At 46.3% G+C, this 12,015-nt stretch overlaps 2 non-coding genes and 1 pseudogene across 2 annotated transcripts; 1 reads left to right on the forward strand and 2 right to left on the reverse strand.

The window, feature by feature from the left end:
- Positions 1-631: 631 nt before the first annotated feature.
- LOC142785418 (U5 spliceosomal RNA) lies at positions 632-757 on the reverse strand. The gene has a single exon (XR_012888956.1). It is a non-coding gene; the product is annotated as a U5 spliceosomal RNA (small nuclear RNA).
- Positions 758-1,744: 987 nt separating this feature from the next.
- LOC142785415 (U1 spliceosomal RNA) lies at positions 1,745-1,896 on the forward strand (annotated as a pseudogene).
- Positions 1,842-1,984, reverse strand: LOC142785428 (U4 spliceosomal RNA). The gene has a single exon (XR_012888967.1). It is a non-coding gene; the product is annotated as a U4 spliceosomal RNA (small nuclear RNA).
- Positions 1,985-12,015: the final 10,031 nt, after the last annotated feature.

Raw genomic sequence — 12,015 nt, forward strand, 5'->3', positions numbered from 1 at the left:
CAGTGAAGCTGCTGCGCGTCGATTCCTGCAAGTTGGAAGACGGTCACGTTAGGGATACCGCGAACAGGCCTTTCGGTGCCACTGCTGCTGAGCGTGTGTGCTATTGCGCTCAATGTTCACTGCTTTTGAAGATGGTCCTTGATGACGTAGGTCAGCACGTGGTCCTTTGGTCGTCGCGTGTTCGTTCGTATCCTGCTCCAGTGAAGCTGCTGCGCGTCGATTCCTGCAAGTTGGAAGACGGTCACGTTAGGGATACCGCGAACAGGCCTTTCGGTGCCACTGCTGCTGAGCGTGTGTCTTGAAACGGCCGTCCCCATCTGCAGCGCCCACAAATGTTGCTGCTCAAGGTTCAGCGTTCATACTTGTGAAATTGTTAATTAAAAAGCCATTATGGCGCATGTCTACAGCACCGCGTATATATTTTGCATGTGCGTCTTTTACTAAAAACTCCCAAGCATTTTCCCGAGGGTGAACATGGTTTAGTGCGAATACACGGGGTGATGCTATGAGGGGTATTTATTAATTCGCACTATTATATTTATTAATCAGACTATGGTGCCTTTATGGTGTAATGGTCTTACTTACTGTAATGGTCTTACTGTAATAGTCTTACTTTCGATTTTTAAAATAGGCCTCACCCAAACGGGCAAGGCCTCCCAAAAATTGGCCTGTAGGCTCATTTGGGGGTCCTCCCCCACGGCAATCTTTAGTAAAAGGCGAAAGATTGATTCGACCAGCTGAGGGAGGACCTGAGCGATGTATGACGCACGGCCCACACTCCGGGGGGCTGAAAAATAGCCAGAAAACTTGGCCAAGTTGCTGCTGAAGTTTATTGTACGTTTCAGCCTTTTATTCCTAGAATATGTGTTGTTGTAAAAATGTTTCTGCACCACTCACCATAGTAACGTATAACTTTTAATTAACAGAAGTCAAATATAGGGACGTTCCTTTCAGTTTAGGCTCTTATGCTGGCGAAAAATGTATGCAGCCGTGTACACTTCCATCAAAGTTTGTAAGTGCCGGAGTAGCGGCACGTGAGCACGCATCTATATCATACTTGACGCGCTTCGTATTTCATTTTAAATGCGAACATTTCTTTGCGAACTTCGGCGACTTTGAGCGTATCTATCTATCTATCTATCTATCTATCTATCTATCTATCTATCTATCTATCTATCTATCTATCTATCTATCTATCTATCTATCTATCTATCTATCTATCTATCTATCTATCCATCTATCTATCTATCTATCTATCTATCTATCTATCTATCTATCTATCTATCTATCTATCTATCTATCTATCTATCTATCTATCTATCCGTCCGTCCGTCCGTCCGTCCGTCCGTCCGTCCGTCCGTCCGTCCGTCCATCCATCCATCCATCCATCCATCCATCCATCCATCCATCCATCTAACCGCCTACGACATTTAGCTCTCCTGGCCGTTTCGATAATGGTATCGATACCAAACTTGGTTTGACATAACATGACTGTAGGAAGAACATATTTGACTAGTCATAACACGAAAATAATCACATGTATGTAATGATTTACATTTCATCGTCCTGCAGCTTTTGCAGTGGTTCACTTCACATGCCGTGTTGCAAAACTGCTTGAAAGTCTGTGAAGGGCATTTATGCGCACACCCTCCATATGTACGCAGCCAACGGGACAGGGTTTTTAGCCCCACTTCTTGTGGTAGAGTCGCGCAATGCCCAAGCCACTCAACCACCCCATTGGTCGATACTTACCTGGTGCTGGGGTAACCGTGGTCAAGATGGCGGTGCCCCCAGGGTGAGGCACGGGCATTGCACTGCGCTCGTGCTGACCCCTGCCACTACCCCAAGCTGGGGCAGATGGGGCATGCCACGGACGACGGTATTTCACGTCGTCCAGGCGGGGTATTGGGAAAAGTTTTCAACTAGCAATAGTCGCCCCTCAGTTATCACTTCATTGCGTACGACACTGCCTCTGCAACTTAGTGACTTTTTACCCTCATGAGCTCTATCGTTGTCCCTTTCCAGGTCAGTGGTTGCTCACATGTTTTGACGGGATTGGAATGGCGTTGGCTGCCTTTCCCAGACGTTTCACCCCTGAAGAAGCCGAGTGTCGGGCCGGGGGACGCCTGTGCCCATTAGAAAACCGGTGGGTGACCAGCGGTAACGCGGGTTTGAACCCCCGACCTCCCGCAGCCGAAGCGGACCCTCAACCACGAGGCCACGGCTGCTAACGTAACGTTGCTGTGCCCAGCGTGCGCGCGCGTCAACGCGACATTGGAATATATTTTGCCCTTCATGATGCGCTCGCGGCCGTTCGGCTAGCTCCACTTATAACAAATTTGGTGTTACGTGACGTCAATGGTTTACGAAATATATGACTAGTGCAAACGTAATAATCCTGACACATGTCTCATGTAATAACGATGCAACATACCACACTCATAGCATGCTCGCGGCCGTTTCGCTAGCTCCACATATACTAAATTTGGTATCGCGTGACGTGAATAGATGACGAAGGTGAGGGACACATCCAAACATGATAATTATGACATGGAAGTCAAGTATGGCATCATTTACCTCCAACGTTGTGCCTATACTAAAGTCACATATCAACATTTCTTTTTATATTGATATGATATATAAGGAGATATAGGCGCACAAATATGGCGCCGGCTACTCTTCAGCCCTTGAGTGAAACTTGGACACGTATCTTGTAAAACATACAAAGCAGTACACGAAATATAGAACACTCGGGCACAGATATGCAAAGGCACTCTTATACGCACATATCATAACAAAATGATATGGAAGTGGATTCGGTCCAACCAGCACAAAACAGCAGAACACACGTCTGGTCCTTATGAAGATATATTCGCTCGTGTGTACATAATAGTCGACACGTCATTCACTTCACTACACGCACATGATTGCTGTCACATGATACTGCACATAATAAGTACATGTGTTATACAAATGAAAGTTTGTTATTTCTTAGTACTTGTCAGCAATTCCGCTGTCTTGTAAATCAATGCTTTTAAAGCGTGCGACTGTAAAATTCCAGTTGTCCACGGGCCTCGAAGTTTTCTCTTTCGTGCTTCGCATATCATCGATTCCTACTGTACGTGGGGTCTGCTAATTTTAAATGCGAAGCATTTCTTAGCGAGATTCGGCGACTTTGAGCGTATCTATATATATATGTATCTATCTAGGCGCTTACGACTTTTAGCTCTCCTGGCCGTTTCGATAATGTTATCGATACCATACTTGGTATGGCCTAACATGACTGTATTGAGAACATATTTGACTAGTCATAACATAAAAATCATGATTGTATGTCATGAATGTTATGATTTACTTTTCATGCTCCTGAAGCTCTTGTGGTGGTTTCGTTCACGTGGCATGTTGCAAAACTGGTATGATATGACATGATTGTAGGGCGAACACAAGCGACAGACCCCAACACAAAAATCATAACATGCGTGTCATGTAAAAATTTGAATACATGCCACGCTCATGATGTGCTCGTGGCCGTTTCGCTAGCGTCACATATACCAAATTTGGTATACAATACGTGAATGGATGACGAAGGCATGTGACTGGTGCACACATGATAATCATTAGATGCCATGTCAACTAACAGCATGACTATATGCAACATTCATGATGCGCTCGTGGCCATTTCGCTAGTTTCACATGTACTAAACTCGGTATCACGCTATGCGAACGGACGACATAGGCAAATGACACTTCCAAGCATGATCATCAGGACATGCGTGTCATGTAAAAACATGAGTATACATGCCACACTAATGATGCACTCGCGGCCGTTTCGCTAGCTTCACATATGCCAAATTTGGTATCACGTGACATCAATGGATGACGAAGGATGTATGTGACTTGTGCAAACATGATAATCACGAGGTGCGTGTCATGTCAGAACATGACTACATGCCACAGGCAAGGCACCAATACATTTCGACGTGACACGTTGCGCGTGCTCGCCGGCGTTCATTTCGTTGCGTCACGTCGACGTTGCCACGCCAGGCGCCGGTCCTGCCATATACTCGCAGGCGCGCGCGGTGCTGCGTTGCTTTGACGCATGCGCGTTTGAGCGCGTCCAGCGTCTTTCCGTCACGAAAAGTGGGAGACGCAGTGCTGTCTGGGTAACGCATGGACACGAAATGCAGCATGTCGCATTTCTCACCGGTTTCCGTATGGCCGCACCTGCGGACGCTGCTCCTGCTGGTCGTGCCTGGCGTCAGGCAATATAGTGCTTGCATTTTGCTAACGAGGCGTCGCTGTACCCAGCACGAGCGCGCGTCAACGCTACATTGGAGTTCATTAGGCCCTTCATGATGCGCTCGCGGCTGTTTCGCTAGCTCCACATATACCAAATTTCTTGTTACGTGACGTCAATGGATGGCGAAATATATGACTGGTGCAAGCATGATAATGCTGACACGGGTGTGATGCAAGAACATGACAACATATCACACTTATAGCGTGTTCGCGGGCGTTTTGCTCGCTCCACATATACCAAATTTCTTGTTACGTGACGTCACCTTCTTGTTACGTGACGTCGCCTCCCACGTTTCGGTTAGGTCTTCGTTCGTCCGTGCTGCTTCGTTATCAGTCGTGTGTTGTTGCAAATTACGTCTGGCAATACACTGGCATGCAAGAAGCAAGTGCGCCAGGGCGTCCGGTACGTTGCAAAGCGGGCACATAGAGCTATATCTCGTTGGGTAGAGACGGTGCATTAGGGCCCCATGTGTGTATGTGCTGCTTTGCAGGCGTCTCAGTATTACGCTTTCCTCTTTTGTCAGTTTTCGGTGTGGTACCAGGCTGCAGAAATTAGTGGTCTTCTTCCTCTTCTAACCACTACCACCACCACCAGCAGCGATACGGCGGTGATTTCTTCTCAATTTCGAGTAGTAGATTACTAAAGGTACAATGTAAAAGTATTTATTGCTGTGAAGTTAACTAAGCTGCAGAAAGTATGGATCCACTTTGAAAATGAAGGTGCAGGACAGTGAGACATAAGTTGTCTTCACCATGCACGTACTCGACGAAATTAATGCTAAGAAAATATTCGTGCGTATTGGTCCGACTTTATTTGAACTTGGCATAACTACGCAATTTTAAACATTTGTGTCAAAGCATTACAAATGAAATTAGGGCGTTTTCAGTTTACTCGCACTATTGCGATTTACGTTGCAAGTTATGTCTGCCTCTGCATATAATGTAGCTCATGAGACAGAATTCTGCTTTGGGATACAGGAGACTTTCGATGAATCTGTATTTCGTACATAATCACTTAGCGAGAGAAAAAAAAGTAACGCTGCAAACCACATAATGGTTTCTGGAATTCTGAGAAGTCAGTAAGCTCAAATCTCATGTACAAATTTCTTCTGAACAGTCGTCAGGATTACGTTGTCGCATACCCTGATTCACATGAACAGCTGACTCGATCTACCATCACGTCACAAACGATAATGTTCACTTCGCGTAAGAGCACTACTGATGGCAATTGTTCGCAAAACAAACGCCAGAAGGTCAAAATGAACCGTTTCAATGGCGCACACCGCTTCGTGGTCCACGTGATAATGAAACACCCTTTGCCTCAGTGAAGCAACGATTGGTCTCGCACGTCATGCTCAAATACAGATTGATGCTGCTCTGGTGTAATCGACCCTGGAAAAAAATTATTCATCAGGTGGCTGTCTAAACTGGTACTCACAAGTGTGACAGCACAGCTGCTTGGATGTTGCGCGTGGACACTGTCTGAAATAAGTATCAGTTTCTGCAACTAACCTCAACTTGTTTTTCTAGTGAAACGGAGCGCAGAAATCATCCCCCCAAACATGAAGCTAAATGACGTTATGAAATATGAGCAACTACACACAAGAAACTTTAACACAACAGCTGCGGCGGTATTCTAAGGCGAGCGCATTTGGGATATTTCGCGACACTCAATACTACCTTAAGCATGCGCCCATGCACAGAAAAAAAAACACTTCAAGCAACTTTTACATTTTTTTATAGAAATCACCCGTGAACAACGCAACCTGAAATGCAAGTACGCTGTCGTATACGTTACAGAAGAGCGACATGATTGCTACGCATGCTGCAGAGTGATTGTGGTCACCTCAAATTTTTAACCGGCTGCCTATGCATTGTCTTGCTGTTCACCCCCGTCGGAGTGCGGCTACCGTAGCTGAAAATTGAACCCATCTTCAAAGTAAGCAGCGCGACACCATATTAGACCTTATCAAAGCGTGTAAGCTGGAGCGCAGGCGCTATTGGCGATTGTACAGAAAAAAAAATAGTTTTCCATTGTTTTATTAGAAACATCATCGATGCTGCATCCGTCATTTACTTTAAGCGTGAGACAAGCAAAAAGTGAACACCGGCAGCGCAACGGCGTTCGAAGCGAGCGCGTGATATGTATACGCGCGCCAGCAAGATTGGAGGAGTCCGTGCCATGACGTCATGCAAGCGTCCGACCAGGCGGACTACGCATAGGGATATTTTACTAAAACAGAAGACAGCAGAAAGGGGTGGTGGTATTGGGGCATTTATTCATTAATGTACAGACTGGCAAAGGGTCAAGCAGGAGTGCAGGGAACATTTATGGCTAAAAGGAAAAGTGGCAGGACTGAAGGCGCTCCTGGGTTTTGTATACTTGTGGACAGGGGCAAAAGCCAGTGAGGAAAACCACGAAATGGTGCAGTGCATAGCAAATGACAATGACGAACTAGGAGAAGAGTGCGAGGTAATTATATTAGGAGATATGAATGCGAACATAGCAGATCTGGATGGATATACACCCAACAGGCAGAATGCTAATTGATATGTGAAAGGCATGATTTAGTCATTTGCAACAGTATCAAGAAATGTGAACGGCAGATAACATGGGTGGTGGGAGGGCTGCAGTCGGCGATTGATTACACAATGATATCACATGGGATGTATGATCGGCTAGGGGTGATGAACATAGGTGAATATGGGTCCAGAATCTTGGGTAGTCATCACAAACGTATCAAGCTGAGTTTTGGAAAAGAAATGAAACTCGAAAGGTGGCATTATGAGCCAGCACACGGTATTATTTATTCACAAAATCAAATCAAAATAGCAACTCAAGAGAATTAGAAAATAATCACCGAGAATACTAAAACAGAGTGCACGTACACAAATTTAACTCGATTGTTTGAATTATAGCTTGCTATGGTACGAGTGTAATCAACCGGCAAAAGCAGACACAAACCCATGGGCTGGTGGGATGAGAAAGTCAAGGGAGCCATAGTAAGACGTCTGGAAGCCTACAGGGAACACAGGTATGCTAAAAAATGGCAGCATATCCACGGGGTGAATGATGGAGAGTGGGGCGAAGCATCCGTCCATCCACGCGTGCCTCTGTGTGGCCACCCGTGGGTCCATCCGCCGGTCCGTGCGTGTGTCTGTTCATGCGTCCACACGTTCATCTGTGCGTCCGTCCCTGCTTTCGTCCATGCATCCGCTCCTGCGTACATTCATGCGTCCATCCGTCCATGCAGCTATCCGTGCGCCCATCCATGCATCTGCCTGGTGTCCGTTCTTCCACCTATTCAACACTCCAAGTACCACCATCTCGCATCTTTTCATCATATATTCCTCATATAGAAGCACTGCCATTCAGGGGACATTCCAAGGACTGAACGAGAGGAGGCACACGCACACTTTCTTACGGCTTGCGCTTCGGGTCCACTTCCCACCTTTAACCACCTCGAGTTCATGGTATATACTATAGTTCACTGTATTCATGGCACTGCAGCCCAATGCTCGCTAAACCTTTCTAAAATCAACGAGGTTACGCCCAGCGAGTATAACGTAGCAACCCTTTCTCGAGTTCTGTGCGTCGTTGAGCAATAAAAAATTCGCAGCGTGCGCGTTAACTAAAAAGACGAATTATCCTGTCTCTCATTCCCCCTCAGCAGCCATTGGCATGTACATTGAGCACTATTTTTTATTGTTCAACAACGCACAGAACGCACAGGAGAAATCTCTCACCGGCACTACCTTGGAGGTCAAAATGTTATACTTGTTACACACTACTACAACGGCTACGAGGGGCGAATGGGTGCTCTCGTAGCCGTTGTAGTAGTGTGTGACAAGGAGCTTCACCCCTAAAAAGAATAGAAAGGCAGCTGCAAAGTTTGGAACCATATCAATTCACTGAGTAATAAGGCAAGCATGAAACAGAGATTTATAACTAAAGTTCGAGGGGTCAGACTAGAAGGGGATCAGGCAATGGAATATATGAAATCAATTATGACAGAAAAGTTTAAACACTAAGAAAGCATTGCATGCACGATACCAGAGGGGGGTAGACCAATTAGCGCAGTGGTTCCACTGGGACAACGAGAGTGGGAAAGGGCAGAAAAAAGGGTTACTAATAGCGCATCAACAGGCCCTGACGCCATCCCAATTATGCCAATAAAAAATAAAAACGAAACTCTAAGAAACATTAAGAGAGGCAACGAGCAAAGCAATTATGGAGTGGGAATCCCCCAATGGGTGGAAACTAAGCAGGATGAGCATGATCTATAAAGGAAAGGGGGACTATAGGCTGATGTAAACAACTGGCGTCCGGTAAGAGTGACATTGGTGGCGAAATGGTTCTGTGGTCGAGGTCAGCGATCACGGATTAAATTCCCACATGCGGTGCAACATTCTCATGACATATGAGTGAAAAAAAAAAATTGGTTTCAAATCTGCATGCTACACCACAAAAGTAGTCTAAAGACGATAGTCTTGCGTCTGGATAGAGTGAACAGAACGTTTATTTGACGTTCTGCGCAAGAAAATCGGTGTATTCTGGAGGCCCTGAGTTAGAGGGACTCGAGCGTGTAGCGGAGGCGAACGAGCGCATCGAGGCACGTTAGACACAAGCGCCATCTGGCAGTTATTTTCGAAACGAAGGCATGCAGCCCGCGGTGAAAGATGCGCGCCAGTCTCGGAGGTGATAAGGTATATAACGCAATTCGACGGGCAGGTGCCACCTCCATGACGTCATAGCAAAGCGTTGGAAACAACTTTTTGAGCATCGCGTTGCACTGTCAGCGCAGCGCGCTGAAACGCTACATTCCTTAGAGTTGTGTGTGCCTCTTCTAATATAAAGGCAGACATACAAAACTTCGAAGTGTTGTTATGGCGCCTCAGATATGTGCAATAATTGCTTTTTAATTGACAATCGTACAACTATGAACGCTAAACCTTGAGCAATATTGGTGGGCGCTGCGAATGGGGTTGACCGTTCGGAGCCGTTTCATGTATGGTTAGGGCGGACAAACGAACGAATGTACAGACAGACCGACAGACAGACCAAAATTTTTTCGTCGAAGGTCCTATAGAAAGACTATCGTCTTTAATAAGTAACAATGTCACCGTGTGTTTCGTTGAGGTTAACAAGTTCAATGCCATGAAAATTAAAGCCAATTAAGTTCTCTCATACGGCATTCTTCATCACCACTGAGCAGTTTTTGCGATATTAAACACGATAATCGAATTACTAAATCTTTTTTCACAGTTACTTCGCTGTATCTTACGCCGACAACGCGTTTACATACTTCTGTGGTTTTGACTTGATACACAAACTCGGAGAGTGCATTGTCACTCAATTGAGATGGAGCCGTAAAGGTAAGCTAACAATAACATGACAAACAAGAACATACACTGTTTTCCATTAAACCGTTTGGGATCTCCATTGAAACGCGGTACCTTGAATGAGTCTGCGTACTCACTGATGCAAAGCATGCGTGCAACTTGGGCTATGCTAAAACATGCTTGAAGTTCATGCGTACAAGCCGGAGATTATACTTCTTTTTTCACATACTGAACGCTGAGATTAACGCACCCGCAGATCATCCCGTCAAATTCGTTTCTACGTTCATTAAAGTGCCGAATCCTGGGGTTACGCCGCCAACTGGTCACTGCAACTGGCCCTATAGCTGTTATTCACAGGGAGCACCGATGCTTTCTTAAACAAGATACATTTTTATTGACACATCACTCACCACATACAATTGTGTCTGTTTCACCGTCTGTAAATGTGAGCTTATATCATGACCGAATTTCAACGCGCCCTATGCTCCAGAATAAACGTGGTTCTATTTCCAAAAACGATACCGGTATTCTTCGCACAGACCGCCACGTGGATCTACTTCTTCTAGCTAAGCAGCCAGCCGGCATTACAGAATATTTGTCACGCAGTTCAGCACACACTTATATGTTCTTTGACTTGATCGCATCACAACTCGCCTTGCAGCAGTAAAATGGCCGTAAATGTTCAACAGGGGAAAAAAATAAAACTTTCGCCAAGCACTGTGCTACGCTGAGCCAGCAGCGGTGGTGTTTTGCCAACTACCTCCATGGCACGTGCGCCGGTTACGTCACACAGTGATGTAGAGACCGCGGTGTAACAAACCCCGGCTGGGACAGGTCTATTCCGGTAAGAGGTAAAATATTTGAACAACATAACAACGATACTGCATCCTGTTTTGGTAAAATCTTGGCGTTACCCAAGCGGAAGCCATTCGTAGGGTTCGGCAGGCTTTCGGTGACGATGCAGGGAGCAATTCTCGGATAAAGGAGTTGTACAACCAGTTCAGCGATGGGCTTACATCGGGGGCAGCGAACCGCGATCAGACAGACCGTCAACAAGCCGAAGTGAGTTTATGTCATTGCGCAAGCGCGGACTAACCACGTATACTTTAGTCTTCTCACAGTTCGAGAACTTGTGAAGGAGGTACACCGAGAGTAAGCGTTGGATCACTATACTTCCAAATTTTACGATTCTGTGAGGCGCGAGCGATATGATCTGAGAACAGAAAAAAAAATTGCCCGCAGCTTCCCTCGGGGGAACACTGAGGAGGATGCGGAGCATATAATTGGTTAACGGGGTGTTAAAGTGCGACTTACTTGGGTCGATGGCTAAATTGGTTAACGTGGTTGTGAAATGGGGTGTTAAATTGCGACTTACTTGGGTCGATGGCTAAATTGGTTAACGTGGTTGTAGGAGGGGGTGTTAAATGAGTGAACACGTACACACGTATGCGAAAGGGCGGCGCTGGTCGAAGGGACGTCGATCATTGTGTTTGTGGATTCGTTGGAATTCATTTCACCGCGACCTTGGACGTCGACGCGCCGTACAAACCTACCGACGAGCGGCAACTGAGCGAGCGAGCGCCGACCTTGAGTATATATACAGCGCGACGGCGCATGCACTGTCAGCTGTCGAATGTTCGAGAAGGGGGAGAAGCGCAACGGCGCATGCGCGCGCGTCAGCTGCCGATGTTCTCGAAGCGCGACGGCGCATGCGCGCGCGTCAGCTGCCGATGTTCTCGAAGCGTGACGGCGCATGCGCGCTACATTATACAGGTAGCGAATGTTCGTGAAGAGGAGAAGCGCACGCGGTGTGTAGAGGAGGATGGGTGCACAGATGGTGGAGGAGTGAAGCGCGCGCGGTGTGTAGAGGAGGAAGGGATGCACAGATGGTGGAAGAAGGAGGAGGAAGCTTGCGGACGGCGCCGCACTACAAGCCTCGAGTATTAGATGCTCCGCATCTAAAAAACTTCGCAGGTCAATGCCTCCTAGTAACGCATTGCCCCTTCCTCAACGTCTTATGCACCAAGCACAGCCTTCCTGTGATTCGTCAGGCGCCGTACTGCCCGATATTGCTTCGCGTGACTTTTGACTGCTTGCCAAGGTGAAAATTTTGAGCAAAGAAATCTAATTCGACTCAAGAGAATACATTATGCAGAATATTCCAGGTTGGCTGATGACTTTTCAAAATATGTGCTCGAAAAATTGTTTTAACAATGGCGGAAGTGATGGGAGAGGTGTGTGCACTGCAGAGGAAACTGCTTTGAAGGAAATTTGGATTTTGTACCCGCTAATCAAGAAATAAATTTCTTCTGGCCAAGCGTTCGATACTTTTTTACTACATCTCAGGCAGGTAGGCATTATCATAGAAAAAAA

The sequence above is a fragment of the Rhipicephalus microplus genome, unplaced genomic scaffold (assembly GCF_043290135.1).
Source record: "Rhipicephalus microplus isolate Deutch F79 unplaced genomic scaffold, USDA_Rmic scaffold_21, whole genome shotgun sequence".
Lineage (NCBI taxonomy): Eukaryota > Metazoa > Arthropoda > Arachnida > Ixodida > Ixodidae > Rhipicephalus > Rhipicephalus microplus.